General features: G+C 38.3%; 1 non-coding gene across 1 annotated transcript; it reads left to right on the top strand.

Annotated features, from left to right (window-relative positions):
* Positions 1–7,378: 7,378 nt before the first annotated feature.
* On the top strand, positions 7,379–7,482 carry LOC112713305 (small nucleolar RNA R71). Its single transcript, XR_003158278.1, has one exon. It is a non-coding gene; the product is annotated as a small nucleolar RNA R71 (small nucleolar RNA).
* Positions 7,483–17,319: the final 9,837 nt, after the last annotated feature.

The raw sequence follows: 17,319 nt of genomic DNA, 5'->3' as shown, positions 1-17,319 counted from the left end.
TGGGTTGACTTTGTCAAAATTTTTAAAAATTAGTTGTTTCTTACAAGTCAAGTCAAAATTTCAATTTTAAAAATCTTATCTCTTCAAAATCTTTTTCAAAAATCATATCTTTTTCAATTTTTTTTATTTTCGAAAATTTCAAAAATATTTTTCAAAATATTTTTCAAAATATTTTTCTTAACTTTATATCATATTTTCGAAAATTAGCTAACAATTAATATGATTGGTTCAAAAATTTGAAGTTTGTTACTTTCTTGTTAAGAAAGGTTCAATCTTTAAGTTCTAGAATCTTATCTTGCAGTTTCTTGTTAGTTAAGTAATTTTTAAAATTAAATCTTTTTCAAAATATCTTTTTATTAAAATTTTTATCTTTTTATCTTATCTTTTTCAAAAACCTTATCTTTTTCAAAAATTTGATTTCAAAATATCTTATCTAACTTCTTATCTTCTTATCTTTTTCAAATTTTGATTTCAAATCTTTTTCAATCAACTAACTAACTTTTTGTTTGTTTCTTATCTTTTTCAAAACCACCTAACTACTTTTCCCTCTCCAATTTTCGAAAATATCTCATCCCTTTTTCAAAAATTCTTTTTGTTTTAAATTTTAATTTTAAACTTATCTTATCTTTAATTTTCGAAAATTACTAACCCCATTTTCAAAATTATTTTCGAAATTTCCCCTCTCTTTTCTTCTTCTATTTAATTAATTAATTACTAACACTTCTCTTCACCGCTCTTCATCTAAAAAAAAATCCGAACTTATTATATCCCTTGTGTTTGGATTCTTCTACCCCTTTCTTCTTCTACTAACATAAAGGAATCTCTATACTGTGACATAGAGGATTCCTCTTCCTTTTCTTGTTTTCTTCTCTTTCACATGAGTAGGAACAGGGAAAAAGGCACTCTTGTTGAAATTGATCCAGAACCTGAAAGGACTCTGAAGAGGAAATTAAGAGAAGCTAAATTAAATTATTCTAAAGGTAACCTTTCAGAAATTTTCGAACAAGAGAAGGAGATGGCAGCCGAAAATAATAATAATGCAAGGAGAATGCTTGGTGACTTCACAAAGCCAACGTCCAAGTTTGATGGAAGAAGCATCTCCATTCCTGCCATTGGAGCCAATAACTTTGAGCTGAAACCTCAGCTAGTTGCATTAATGCAACAAAACTGCAAGTTTTATGGACTTCCATCTGAAGATCCTTATCAGTTTTTAACTGAGTTCTTGCAGATCTGTGAGACTGTAAAGACGAATGGAGTTGATCCTGAAGTCTACAGACTCATGCTTTTCCCTTTTGCTGTAAGAGACAGAGCTAGAATATGGTTGGATTCACAACCTAAGGATAGCCTGGACTCCTGGGATAAGCTGGTCACTGCCTTCTTGGATAAATTCTTTCCTCCTCAAAAGCTGAGCAAGCTGAGAGTGGATGTTCAAACCTTCAAACAAAAAGATGGTGAATCCCTCTATGAAGCTTGGGAAAGATACAAGCAGCTGACCAAAAGATGTCCATCTGACATGTTTTCAGAATGGACCATATTAGATATATTCTATTATGGTCTCTCTGAATTTTCAAAAATGTCACTGGACCATTCTGCAGGTGGATCTATTCACCTGAAGAAAACGCCTGAAGAGGCTCAAGAACTCATTGACATGGTTGCAAACAACCAATTCATGTACACGTCTGAGAGGAATTCCGTGAATAATGGGATACCTCAAAAGAAAAGAGTTCTTGAAATTGATGCTCTGAATGCCATATTGGCTCAGAACAAAGTTTTGACTGGTGGACGAAATTGTGATCAATGTTCTAACTATTTTGTATGAAATCATTATTATGGCACTGGTTGAATTCACAACTCCGTTCAACTAACCAGCAAGTGTACTGGGTCGTCCAAGTAATAAACCTTACGTGAGTAAGGGTCGATCCCACAGAGATTGTTGGTATGAAGCAAGCTATGGTCACCTTGTAAATCTCAGTTAGGCAGATTAAATTGGTTTATGGGTTTTTGAAAATAGAAATAAGAAAATAAATAATAAAAGGGATAGAATACTCATGCAGATTCATTGGTAGGAATTTCAGATAAGCGAATGAAGATACTGTATGGCTCAAGGACGCCTGCTCTCCCACTGCTTCAACTCAATCCTTCTTACTCCTTTCCATGGCAAGCTGTATGTAGGGCATCACCGTTGTCAATGGCTACATCCCATCCTCTCAGTGAAAACGTTCCTATGCTCTGTCACAGCACGGCTAATCATCTGTCGGTTCTCAATCAGGTTGGAATAGAATCCCTTGATTTTTTTGCGCTTGTCATCACGCCCAGCCTTCAGGAGTTTGAAGCTCGTCACAGTCATTCAATCATAGAGTCCTACTCGGAATACCACAGACAAGGTTTAGACTTTCCGGATCCTCATGAATGCCGCCATCTATCTAACTTATACCACGAAGATTCTGTTGGGGAATCTAAGAGATACACATTCAAGCTCTGTTGCAGGTAGAACGGAAGTGGTTGTCAATCACGTGCGTTCATAAGTGAGAATGATAATGAGGGTTACTTATCATCACATTCATCATGTTCTTGGGTACGAATGAATATCTTGGAATAAGAATAAGAGAGATTTGAATAAAAGAGAATAGAATTGCATTAATACTTGAGGTACAGCAGAGCTCCACACCCTTAATCTATGGTGTGCAGAAACTCCACCGTTGAAAATACATAAGCAAAAGGTTCAGGCATGGCCGAATGGGCAGCCCCCTAAAACGTGCTCAATGGCCTCCTAAGATGAAGAATAATACAAAACTGAGACCAAAGATGAAACGTGGTCAAAAGACATCTAATACAATAGTTAAATGTTCTATTTATAATAAACTAGCTCCTAGGGTTTACATGAGTAAGTAATTGATGCATAAATCCACTTTCGGGGCCCACTTGGTGTGTGTTTGGGCTGAGCTTGATCAATTCACGAGCTGAGGCTTCTTTTGGAGTTGAACTCCGAGTTATGATGTGTTTTGGGCGTTCAACTCCGGATCGTGACGTTTTTCGGGCGTTTAACTCTAGACAGCAGCATGAACTTGGCGTTCAACGCCAAGTTACGTCGTCAATCTCCGAATAAAGTATAGACTATTATATATTGCTGGAAAGCTCTGGATGTCTACTTTCCAACGCCGTTGAGAGCGCGCCAATTAGAGTTCTGTAGCTCCAGAAAATCCATTTCGAGTGCAGGGAGGTCAGATTCCAACAGCATCAGCAGTCCTTTTGTCAGCCTTCTTCAGAGTTTTGCTCAAGTCCCTCAATTTCAGCCAGATTTTACCTGAAATCACAGAAAAATACACAAACTCATAGTAAAGTCCAGAAATGTGAATTTAACATAAAAACTAATGAAAACATCCCTAAAAGTAGCTTGAACTTACTAAAAACTACCTAAAAACAATGCCAAAAAGCGTATAAATTATCCGCTCATCACAACACCAAACTTAAATTGTTGCTTGTCCCCAAGCAACTGAAAATCAAATAGGATAAAAAGAAGAGAATATACTATAAATTCCAGAATATCAATGAATATTAATTATAATTAGATGAGCGGGACTTGTAACTTTTTGCTTCTGAACAGTTTTGGCATCTCACATTTTCCTTTGAAGTTCAGAGTGATTGGCGTCTCTGGGAACTTAGAATTTGGGATAGTGTTATTGACTCTCCTAGTTAAGCATGTTGATTCTTGAACACAGCTACTTATGAGTCTTGGCCGTGGCCCTAAGCACTTTGTTTTCCAGTATTACCACCGGATACACAAATGCCACAGACACATGACTGGGTGAACCTTTTCAGATTGTGACTCAGCTTTGCTAGAGTCCCCAGTTAGTGGTGTCTAGAGCTCTTAAGCACACTCTTTTGCTTTGGATCACGACTTTAACCACTCAGTCTCAAGCTTTTCACTTGGACCTTCATGACACAAGCACATGGTTAGGGACAGCTTGATTCAGCCGCTTAGGCCTGGATTTAATTTTCTTGGGCCCTCCTATCCATTGATGCTCAAAGCCTTGGATCCTTTTTACCCTTGCCTTTTGGTTTTAAGGGCTATTGGCTTTTTCTACTGCTCCTTCTTTTTCTTTCTATATTTTTTTCGCCATTTTTTTTTCGCAAGCTTCCTTTTTCACTGCTTTTTCTTGCTTCAAGAATCAATTTCATGATTTTTCAAATCATCAATAACATTTCTCTTTGTTCATCATTCTTTCAAGAGCCAACAATTTTAACACTCATAAACAACAAGATCAAAAATATGCACTGTTCAAGCATTCATTCAGAAAACAAAAAGTATTGCCACCACATCAATATAATTAAATTAAATTCAAGGATAAATTCGAAATTCATGTACTTCTTGTTCTTTTGAATTAAAACATTTTTCATTTAAGAGAGGTGAAGGATTAATGGATTTTATTCATAGCTTTAAGGCATGGTTACATACTAATGATCATGAAGTAGAGACACAAAACATAGATAAACACAACATTAAAAATCAAAAACAGAAAGAAATAAAGAACAAGGAATGAATCCACCTGAGTGAGGGTGGCGCCTTCTTGAAGGTCCAATGGTGCTTTTTGAGCTCCTCTATGTCTCTTCCTTGCTTCTGTTGAATGATTCCTAGTAATTTTGGTGTTTCTACCCTTAGTTGCTTCCAATATTTGTGTGGAGGATAACTTATTTCCTGAGGTATCTCAGGGATCTCTTGATTTGCAGCCACATGTTCTACCACTGAGCTATGACGGCTTATAGTCTTTCCATCTCCCAAGACTCAGAGGTGGAAGCTTTTGTCTTCCCTTTGAGGTTTCTCTGGCCTTAGGTGCCATTAATGGTAATGGAAAAGCAAAAAAGCTATGCTTTTACCACACCAAACTTAAAATATTGCTCGCCCTCGAGCAAGAGAAGAAAGAAGAGAGGAAGAAGAAGAAGAAGAAAATGGAGGTGAGTGAGGGGAGATGGATTCGGCTATATGGGTGGGATTGGGTGGGAAAGAGAAGTTGAATTGTAAAGGTAGGTGGGGTGTATGGGGAAGAGTGGATAGATGTAGGTGGTGAATGAAAAATAGAAGGAATGACCATGAATGGAAAGAGAGAGGGCGAGGTAGGTGGGGATCCTGTGAGGTCCACAGATCCTGAGATGATCCTGTGGGGTCCACAGGTCCTGAGGTGTCAAGGAATTCCATCCCTGCACCAAATAGGCATGTAAATTGCCTTGGCACACCATTCTGGTGTTTAAACGCCCATTGGTGCACGTTCTGGGCGTTCAACGCCCATGTAAAGCATGTTTCTGGCGTTGAACGCCAGTTTCATGCTTGTTATTGGCGTTCAGCGCCAGTTTTTCCTCTCTAGGCACATTCCTGGCATTCAGCGCCAGGATGTTGCTTGTTTCTGGCGTTCAGCGCCAGAATGGTGCTCTGTTCTGGCGTTGAACGCCGGCCAGATGCACCTTACTGGCGTTGAACGCCAGCCCGTGCGTCCTCCAGGGTGAAAAAATTTTTTTCTTCTGTTTTTGACTATGTTTTTAATTTTTTTGATTTTTTCGTGACTCCTCATGATCATGTACCTAATAAAACACAAAATAACAATATAATAAAAATTAGATAAATAAACTTGGGTTGCCTCCCAACAAGCGCTTCTTTAATGTCAATAGCTTGACAGTGGCTCTCATGGAGCCACAAGGTGATCAGGTCAATGTTAGTGTAGTCCCAACACCAAACTTAGAGTTTGGATATGGGGTCTTAACACCAAACTTAGAGTTTGGTTGTGGCCTCACAACACCAAACTCAGAGTTTGACTGTGTGGGTTCTTCTTGACTCTGAACTGAGAGAAGCTCTTCCTGCTTACTCTCTTTTGTCACAGAGGGATGGCCATGTGCCTTAAACACAAGGTAGTCCCCATTCAATTGAAGGACTAATTCTCCTCTGTTGACATCTATCACAGCTCCTGCTGTGGCTAGGAAAGGTTTTCCTAGGATGATGCTTTCATCATCTTCCTTCCTAGTGTTTAGGATTATGAAATCAGCAGGGATGTAAAGGCCTTCAACCTTTACTAGTACGTCCCCTACTATTCCATAAGCTTGTCTCAATGACTTATCTGCTAATTGTAATGAGAACAAGGCAGGTTGTACCTCAATAATTCCCAGCTTCTCCATTATAGAGAGTGGCATAAGATTTATCCCTGACCCCAGATCACATAGAGCTTTTTCAAAGCTCATGGTGCCAATGGTACAAGGTATTAAGAACTTGCCAGGATCTTGTTTCTTTTGAGGTAGAGTTTTCTGAATCCAAGTATCTAGTTCACTAATGAGCAAGGGAGGTTCACTTTCCCAAGTCTCATTACCAAACAGCTTGACATTCAGCTTCATGATAGCTCCTAAATATTGAGCAACTTGCTCTCCAGTCACATTTTCATCCTCTTCAGAGGAAGAATAGTCTTCAGAGCTCATGAATGGCAGAAGGAGATTTAATGGAATCTCTATGGTCTCTAGATGAGCCTCAGATTCCTCTGGATCCTTAATAGGAAACTCCTTCTTGCTTGAAGGACGTCCCAGGAGGTCTTCCTCACTAGGATTTTCGTCCTCCTCCTCCCTAGTGCATTCGGCCACTTTGATCAAATCAATGGCCTTGCACTCTCCTTTTGGATTCTCTTCTGTATTGCTTGGGAGAATACTGGGAGGAGTTTCAATGACTTTTTTACTCAGCTGGCCCACTTGTGCCTCCAGATTTCTAATGGAGGATCTTGTTTCATTCATGAAACTGAAAGTGGCTTTTGACAGATCAGAGACAATATTGGCTAAATTAGAAGTGTTTTGTTCTGAATTCTCTGTCTGTTGCTGAGAAGATGATGGATATGGCTTACTATTGCTCAGCCTATTGCGTCCACCATTGTTAAAGCCTTGTTGAGGCTTTTGTTGATCCTTCCAGGAGAAATTTGGGTGATTTCTCCATGATGGGTTATAGGTGTTTCCATAAGGTTCACCCATGTAATTAACTTCTGCCATGGCAGGGTTCTCAGGATCATAAGCTTCTTCAGAAGCTACCTCTCTAGTACTGTTGGATGCATGTTGCAATCCATTCAGATTTTGAGAGATTATGTTGACCTGTTGAGTCAACATTTTGTTCTGAGCCAATATGGCATTCAGAGCATCAATTTCAAGAACTCCTTTCTTCTGAGGTATCCCATTATTCACGGAATTCCTCTCAGAGGTATACATGAACTGGTTGTTTGCAACCATATCAATGAGTTCTTGAGCCTCTTCAGGCGTTTTCTTCAGGTGAATAGATCCACCTGCAGAATGGTCCAATGACATTTTCGAAAATTCAGAGAGACCATAATAGAATATATCTAATAGGGTCCATTCTGAAAACATGTCAGGTGGACATCTTTTGGTCAGCTGCTTGTATCTTTCCCAAGCTTCATAGAGGGATTCACCATCTTTTTGTTTGAAGGTTTGAACATCCACTCTCAGCTTGCTCAACTTTTGAGGAGGAAAGAATTTATCCAAGAAGGCAGTGACCAGCTTATCCCAGGAGTCCAGGCTATCCTTAGGTTGTGAATCCAACCATATTCTAGCTTTGTCTCTTACAGCAAAAGGGAAAAGCATGAGTCTGTAGACTTCAGGATCAACTCCATTCGTCTTTACAGTCTCACAGATCTGCAAGAACTCAGTTAAAAACTGATAAGGATCTTCAGATGGAAGTCCATAAAACTTGCAGTTTTGTTGCATTAATGCAACTAGTTGAGGCTTAAGCTCAAAGTTATTGGCTCCAATGGCAGGAATGGAGATGCTTCTTCCATCAAACTTGGACGTTGGCTTTGTGAAGTCACCAAGCATTCTCCTTGCATTATTATTATTATTATTTTCGGCTGCCATCTCCTTCTCTTGTTCGAAAATTTCTGAAAGGTTACCTTTAGAATAATTTAATTTAGCTTCTCTTAATTTTCTCTTCAGAGTCCTTTCAGGTTCTGGATCAACTTCAACAAGAGTGCCTTTTTCTCTGTTCCTGCTCATATGAAAGAGAAGAAAACAAGAAAAGAAAGAGGAATCCTCTATGTCACAGTATAGAGATTCCTTTATGTTAGTAGAAGAAGAAGGGGGTAGAAGAATGAAGATGGGGATTCGGATTTTTGGATGAAGAGAGGTGAAGAGAAGTGTTAGTATTTAAATAATTAAATAGAAGAAGAGAAGAGAAGAGAAATTTTCGAAAATAATTTTTGAAAAAGAGGTTAGTAATTTTCGAAAATCAAAGACAAAATATAATTAAAATTAAAATTTAAAACAAAAAGAATTTTTGAAAAAGAGAGGGAGAATTTTCGAAAATTAAAGAGGGAGAAGTAGTTAGGTGGTTTTGAAAAAGATAAGAAACAAACAAAAAGTTAGTTAGTTGATTGAAAAAGATTTGAAATCAAATTTTGAAAAAGATAAGAGGATAAGAAGTTAGATAAGATATTTTGAAATCAAATTTTGAAAAAAAAAATTTTTGAAAAAGATAAGATAAAAGATAAAAAGATAAGATAAAAATTTTAATAAAAAGATATTTTGAAAAAGATTTAATTTTTAAAAAGACTCAACTAACAAGAAACTACAGGATAAGATTCTAGAACTTAAAGATTGAACCTTTCTTAACAAGAAAGTAACAAACTTCAAATTTTTGAACCAATCACATTAATTGTTAGCTAATTTTCGAAAATTTGATATAAAGATAAGAAAAAGATTTTGAAAATATTTTGAAAAAGATTTTTGAAATTTTCGAAATTTATAAAAAAAATGAAAAAGATATGATTTTTGAAAAAGATTTTGAAAAGATAAGATTTTTAAAATTGAAATTTTGACTTGACTTGTAAGAAACAACTAATTTTAAAAATTTTTGACCAAGTCAACCCAAAATTTCGAAAATTTGGAGGAAAATAAGGAAAAGATATTTTTTGATTTTTGAATTTTTAAAGAAAAACACAAAAATGACCCAAAACATGAAAATTTTGGATCAAGACACAAGATGCATGCAAGAATGCTATGAATGTCAAGATGAACACCAAGAACACTTTGAAGATCATGATGAACATCAAGAACATAATTTTGAAAAATTTTTGATGCAAAGAAAACATGCAAGACACCAAACTTAGAAATCTTTAATGCATGGAAAATATGAATGCAGAAGTGCTCATGAAAAACAACAAAAGACACAAAACAAGAAATCATCAAGATCAAACAAGAAGACTTGTCAAGAACAACTTGAAGATCATGAAGAACACTATGAATGCATGAAATTTTCGAAAAAATGCAAGAAAAATTTTAAAAGCATGCAATTGACACCAAACTTTAAAAATTAACACAAGACTCAAACAAAAAACACAAAATATTTTTTTGATTTTTATGATTTTCTAATTTTTTGTATTTTTATTTTATTTTTTTTTCGAAAAACATTTTTGGAAAAACGAAAAATAAAAGAAAAATTTTGAAAAAGATTTTTGAAAAGAAAATTACCTAATCTGAGCAACAAGACGAACCGTCAGTTGTCCATACTCGAACAATCCCTGGCAACGGCGCCAAAAACTTGGTGGACGAAATTGTGATCAATGTTCTAACTATTTTGTATGAAATCATTATTATGGCACTGGTTGAATTCACAACTCCGTTCAACTAACCAGCAAGTGTACTGGGTCGTCCAAGTAATAAACCTTACGTGAGTAAGGGTCGATCCCGCAGAGATTGTTGGTATGAAGCAAGCTATGGTCACCTTGTAAATCTCAGTTAGGCAGATTAAATTGGTTTATGGGTTTTTGAAAATAGAAATAAGAAAATAAATAATAAAAGGGATAGAATACTCATGCAGATTCATTGGTAGGAATTTCAGATAAGCGAATGAAGATACTGTATGGCTCAAGGACGCCTGCTCTCCCACTGCTTCAACTCAATCCTTCTTACTCCTTTCCATGGCAAGCTGTATGTAGGGCATCACCGTTGTCAATGGCTACATCCCATCCTCTCAGTGAAAACGTTCCTATGCTCTGTCACAGCACGGCTAATCATCTGTCGGTTCTCAATCAGGTTGGAATAGAATCCCTTGATTCTTTTGCGCTTGTCATCACGCCCAGCCTTCAGGAGTTTGAAGCTCGTCACAGTCATTCAATCATAGAGTCCTACTCGGAATACCACAGACAAGGTTTAGACTTTCCGGATCCTCATGAATGCCGCCATCTATCTAACTTATACCACGAAGATTCTGTTGGGGAAACAAAAATATGCACTATTGTATTAGACATCTTTTGACAGTTTAATCTCTTGACTGTTTAGCCTTTGATTATTCGGTCTCTTGATCACTCAAGGGGGCTGGCCATTCGGCCATGCCTGAACCTTTCACTTATGTATTTTCAACAGTGGAGTTTCTGCACACCATAGATTAAGGGTGTGGAGCTCTGCTGTACCTCAAGTTTCAATACAATTATTATTACTTTCTATTCAATTCTCTTCTATTCTTATTCCAAGATATACGTTACACTTAACTTTGATGAATGTGATGATCCGTGACACTCATCATCATTCTCACCTATGAACGCGCGTGACTGACAACCACTTTCGTTCTACTCTAGGCCGGGCGTATATCTCTTAGATTCCCCAACAGAATCTTCGTGGTATAAGCTAGATAGATGGCGGCATTCATGAGGATCCGAAAAGTCTAAACCTTGTCTATGGTATTCCGAGTAGGATTCTGTGATTGAATGACTGTGACGAGCTTCAAACTCCTGAAGGCTGGGCGTGATGACAAGCGCAAAAGAATCAAGGGATTCTATTCCAACCTGATTGAGAACCGACAGATAATTAGCCGTGCTGTGACAGAGCATAGGAACGTTTTCACTGAGAGGATGGGATGTAGCCATTGACAACGGTGATGCCCTACATACAGCTTGCCATGGAAAGGAGTAGGAAGGATTGGATGACTGTAATAGGAAAGTAGAGATTCAAGAGGAGCATAGCATCTCCATACACTTATCTGAAATTCCCACTATTAATTTACATAAGTATTTCTATCCCTTTTATATTCTTTTTATTATTAATTTTCGAAACCCAAAACTATTTAATCTGCCTAACTGAGATTTACAAGGTGACCATAGCTTGCTTCATACCAACAATCTCTGTGGGATCGACCCTTACTCGCGTAAGGTTTATTACTTGGACGACCCAGTACACTTGCTGGTTAGTTGAACGGAGTTGTGAGCTTCTCTAACAGTGCCTGGAATTCTTTTATCACAATTTCGTCCACCAGCTCCCTTCACATGAAGAAGATGCCTGAAGAGGCGCAAGATCTCATTGATATAGTTGCCAACAACCAATACATGTACACTTCTAAGAGGAACCCTGTGAATAATGGGGCAGCTCAAAAGAGAGGTGTCTTGGAAGTAAATACTTTAGACGCCATCTTGGCTCAGAATAAGCTCATGTCCCAATAGATCAATATGATCTCTCAGCACTTGAGTGGGACAAAAACTCAGCTGCTTATTATCTAGAGACAGCTTATAAAGTAGACACTGGTGACAACACCTAGACCACAATGGAGAGGGTAAACTACATAGGAAACTCCTCCAGGAACTCCAACAACAATCCCTACTTGAATACTGTTTCGAGGGTTACCTGAAACTGTAGGCCGATCTCGGATGAGATCTTCTGTGAGGGCTGGAGCTGTTGTGTCCGACTTGTTAGACTTGGTGATGGTGCTGATCCTTTGTCCCCGGAGGGTGGGGGTACCTGCAAGGGACTCTGATGCACAAAATTGCAATCACACTTTTGCAATTCCGCACAACTAACCAGCAAGTGCACTGGGTCATCCAAGTAATACCTTATGTGAGTAAGGGTCGATCCCACGGAGATTGTCAGCTTGAAGCAAGCTATGGTTATCTTGTAACTCTTAGTCAGGAGATCAATAATTCTCAGGTTTAATTGTGAAAAGTAGAAGAACATGAAATAAATACTTGTTTTGCAGTAATGGAGAACAGGTTGAGGTTTTGGAGATACTCTATCTTCTGAATCTCTACTTTCCTACTGTCTTCTTCTTCATACATGCAAGGCTCCTTCCATGGTAAGCTGTATGTAGGGTTTCACCATTGTCAATGGCTACCTCCCATCCTCTCAGTGAAAATGTTCAACGCGCTCTGTCACAGCACGGCTATTCATCTGTCGGTTCTCGATCATGTCGGAATAGAATCCAGTGATTCTTTTGCGTCTGTCACTAACGCCCCACAATCGTGAGTTTGAAGCTCGTCAGAGTCATTCAATCCCTGAATCCTACTCAGAATACCACGGACAAGGTTTAGACCTTCCGGATCCTCAAGAATGGCCGCCAATATATTCTAGCTTATACCACGAAGATTCTGGCTAAAGAATCCAAGAGATATCCACTCAATCTAAAGTAGAACGAAGGTAGTTGTCAGGCACACGTTCATAGGTGAAAATGAGGATGAGTGTCACGGATCATCACATTCATCAAGTTGAGGAGCAAGTGATATCTTAGAATGGAAACAAGCGTGTTTGAATGAAAAACAGTAGTGATTGCATTAATCCATCAAGACACAGCAGAGCTCCTCACCCCCAACCATGGGGTTTAGAGACTCATGTCGTAGAAGGTACAATATGAAATGTGTAAAGTGTCATGAGGTAAAGATACAATGTCAAAAGATCCTATTTATAGTGAACTAGTAACCTAAGATATACAGAAATGAGTAAATGACGTAAAAATCCACTTCCGGGGTCCACTTGGTGTGTGCTTAGGCTGAGCATTGAAGCTTTCATGTGTAGAGACTTTTCCTGGAGTTAAACGTCAGCTTTTGTGCCAGTTTGGGCGTTTAACTCCAACTTTTGTGCCAGTTTCGGCGTTAAACGCCAGGAATTCTGAAGCTGATTTGCAATGCCGGTTTGGACCATTAAATATCGAGCAAAGTATGGACTATTATACATTTCTGGAAAGCCCAAGATGTCTACTTTTCAACGCAATTGAGATCACGCCAATTGGGTTTCTGTAGCTCTAGAAAATCCACTTCGAGTGCAGGGAGGTCAGAATCCAATAGCATCTGCAGTGCTTTTTCAGCGTCTGAATCAGATTTTTGCTCAGGTCCCTCAATTTCAGCTAGAAATTATCTGAAATCACAGAAAAATACATAAACTCATAGTAAAGCCCAGAAAAGTGAATTTTAAATAAAAACTCATAAAAACATACTAAAAACTAACTAAAATGTACTAAAAATATACTAAAAAGAGTGCCAAAAAATGTATAAATTATCCGCTCATCACAATACCAAACTTAAATTGTTGCTTGTCCCCAAGCATCTGAAAAACAAATAGGATAAAAAGAAGAGAACATACTATAGACTCCAAAATATCAATGAAACTTAGCTCCAATTAGATGAGCAGGACTAGTAACTTTTTGCCTCTGAACAGTTTTGGCATCTCACTTTATCCTTTGCAGTTTAGAATGATTAGCATCTATAGGAACTCAGAATTCAGATAGTGTTATTGATTTTCCTAGTTAAGTATGATGATTCTTGAACACATCTACTTTATGAGTCTCAGCTGTGGCCCAAAGCACTCTGTCTTCCAGTATTACCACCGGATACACACATGCCATAGACACATAACTGGGTAAACCTTTTCAGATTGTGACTCAGCTCTGCTAGAGTCCCCAATTAGAGGTGTCCAGGGTTCTTAAGCACGCTCTTTTTGCCTTGGATCACTTTTTATTTTTACCCTTGCCTTTTTGTTTAAAGGGCTATTGGCTTTTTCTGCTTGCTCTCTCTCTTCTTTTTCTCTTCTCTTCTTTTTTTTGTTTGAATTCACTGCTTTTTCTTGCTTCAAGAATCAATCTGATGATTTTTTAGATCCTCAATAACATTCCTCCTTTTCCATCATTCTTTCAAGAGCCAACAAGTTTAACATTCTTTAATCAACAAATTCAAAAGGCATATGCACTGTGCACTGTTCAAGCATTCATTCAGAAAACAAAAAGTATTGTCACCACATCAAACTAATTCAACTAGTTTCAGAGATGAATTCAAAATCCTGTACTTCTTGTTCTTTTGTGATTAAAGCATTTTTCATTTAAGAGAGGTGATGGATTCATAGGACATTCATAGCTTTAATACATGAACCTTAAATTTTATTAATCATGAATTAAGAACAAGACTCAAAAATAAATGTAAGATAAGACTAATAGTAATAGAAAACAAAATTTTAAATGACTCTAAAATAGAATCCTAATGATAGAGGTTATCATAGAGTTAGGACTCAACAACCTTGATTTTGAGAAGTGGATGCTCCCTCAACTTGTGGGGTATTTGACCCTTCAAGGGAGAGCTTCTGGCGCTTCAGCTCCTGTAGCTCACGCCCCTGCTTCTCTTGTTCCTTCAGCAATTTGCAGAGCATGCAGTTTTGATTCTGCTATTCTTCCTTAATTTGTTCCATAGTTTCTTGCAGCTTGGCAACAGATGCTTCTAGTCTAGCCCAGTAGTCAATTTCAGGAAGTTCAGGGAGGAATTCCTGCGCCCTCCTTTTGATAGAGTTATCTTGCATTTGTCCTTCCATTGACTTCTTGGTGATTGGATGTTTAATTGGGATGAATTCATCTACTCCCATCCTCACCCCAGCATCTTTACATAGCAAAGAGATTAAGTTTGGGTAAGCCAGTTTGGCTTCAGTGGAGTTCTTGTTTTGCAATTGTGTAAATCTCACAAGCAATCAGATGATGAATCTCTACTTCTTTTCCCAGAATAATGCAGTGAATCATCACTGCTCTCTTGACCGTGACCTCAGAACGGTTGCTAGTGGGCAATATAGAACGCCCAATGAAGTCTAGCCAACCTCTTGCAATTGGTTTGAGATATCCCCTCTTGAGTTGGTTTGGGACACCTTTTGAATTGGTTGTCCACTTGGTTCCAGGGAGGCATATGTCCTTTAGAACTTGATCCAACCCCTTATCTACTCTCACCATTCTCCTGTTAAAGGATTCAGGATCATCTTGTAGTTGAGGCAATTTGAAGACCTCTCTTATTTTGTCCAGATGGAAGTAAATAATTCTCCCTCTAACCATGGTTATGTAGGTATGAAAAGCAGTTCCAATCATTCTCTGCTTATCTGTCAACCACAGATTTGAGTAGAATTCCTGAACCATATTTCTTCCAACCTTTGTCTCAGGGTTGGTTAGAACTTCCCATCCTCTGTTTCGAATTTGCTCTTGGATCTCCGGATATTCATCTCTTTCAGATCGAATCTGACTTCTGGGATCACTGACCTCAGACCCATTATTTTGTGGTAATGGTCTGCATGTTCTTTGGTTAAGAACTTCTCTTGATTCCAAAGATTCTTTGGATTATTCTCTTTCTTGACTTTTGAATTGGTTTGTTTTCCCTTAGGAGCCATGATCTTGATAAATCTTGGCTTAGTGATCACAGAAAAGCACACCAAACTTAGAGGTTTGCTTGCCCTCAAGCAAAAGAAAGGAAACAGGAGAGAGAGGAGGAGAGCAAATTCGAATGGTGGGGAGAGGGGGAGAGGGGGATGGCCGAATGTGTATTTATAAGGGAAGGGGAGAGATTTCAAAAATTTTGAAGGAGATTTGAGAAGATATAGAAGGAATTTGAGAAGATATTTGATTTTTTTGAAGAAGATTTGGAAAGGATTTGAAAGAGATTTGAAGAATGATTTAGATAATTGTTTAATTTTTGAAATTTGAAGGTGAATGATGAAAGTTTGTAATGTCTTTATGCAGAAAATGATGGATCAAAATAAGAAAGTTTGAAAAAATTTGAAGTGGAAAACAAGATCTCTGTCCCCTACCTTTCTGGCGTTAAACGCCCAGAATGGTATCCATTCTGGCGTTTAACGCCCAAATAGTGGCCATTATGGGCGTTTAACGCCCAGCCAGGTACCCTGGCTGGCGTTAAACACCAGAAACCCCTTCAATCCTGGCGTTAAACGCCCAGAATGGTACCCATTCTGGCGTTTAACGCCCAGAGTACCCTTTACTGGCATTTTCTTGCCAGCAAACTACTTTTCTCTGCTTTTTGCACTGAATCCTTCTGTAACTCTGTGAATTCCTTCAATTTTGATGATCAACCTTGAAGAATGTATGTCAGTATTCTATTAAGTAAAATAAATCACCTGCTAATAGCTGGGTTGCCTCCCAGCAAGCGCTTCTTTATTGTCTTTAGCTGGACCTTTACTGTGCTTCATTCAAGCTTCAGTTTTGAGCATTCTTGCTCAAAATTGCTTTCAAGATAATGTTTGATCCTCTATCCATTAACAATAAACTTTTTATCAGAATCAATATCTTGAAGCTCAACATATCCATATGGTGACACTCTTGTAATCACATACAGACCCCTCCACCGGGATTTAAGTTTTCCTGGGAATAGTCTGAGCCTAGAGTTGAAGAGCAGAACTTTTTGTCCTGGCTCAAAGACTCTGGATGACAACTTCTTGTCATGCCACTTCTTTGCCTTTTTCTTATAAATTTTTGCATTTTCAAAGGCACTGAGTCTGAACTCCTCTAGCTCATTTAGCTGGAGTAATCTTTTTTCACCAGCTAACTTAGCATTTATGTTTAGGAATCTGGTTGTCCAGTAGGCTTTATGTTCCAGTTCCACGGGCAGATGACAGGCCTTCCCATACACAAGTTGGTATGGAGAGGTTCCTATAAGAGTCTTGAATGCTGTTTTGTATGCCCACAGAGCATCATCCAAGCTCTTTGCCCAATCCTTTCTACGGGCAATAACAGTCCGTTCCAGGATTCTTTTTAGCTCTCTATTAGAGACTTCAGCTTGCCCATTTGTCTGTGGATGATACGGAGTTGCTACTTTGTGGCTAATTCCATATCGAACCATAGCAGAGTACAGCTGTTTATTGCAGAAATGAGTGCCCCCATCACTGATTAGTACTCTGGGAACACCAAACCTGCTGAAGATGTGTTTCTAGAGGAATTTCAGCACGGTCTTAGTATGATTATTGGGAGTGGCAATTGCTTCTACCCATTTAGATACATAGTCTACTGCCACCAGAATATAAGTGTTTGAGTATGATGGTGGGAAGGGACCCATGAAGTCAATACCCCATACATCAAACAACTCAATCTCTAAGATCCCTTGTTGAGGCATGGCGTAACCATGAGGCAAGTTACCAGCTCTTTGGCAACTATCACAGTTACGTACAAACTCTCGGGCATCCCCATAGAGAGTAGGCCAGTAGAAGCCACATTGGAAGACCTTAGTGGCTGTTCACTCACTTCCGAAATGTCCCCCATACTGCGATCCATGACAATGCCATAGG

The sequence above is a fragment of the Arachis hypogaea genome, chromosome 9, assembly GCF_003086295.3.
Source record: "Arachis hypogaea cultivar Tifrunner chromosome 9, arahy.Tifrunner.gnm2.J5K5, whole genome shotgun sequence".
Classification (NCBI taxonomy): domain Eukaryota; kingdom Viridiplantae; phylum Streptophyta; class Magnoliopsida; order Fabales; family Fabaceae; genus Arachis; species Arachis hypogaea.
This window is presented reverse-complemented; position numbering and strand designations above follow the sequence as displayed.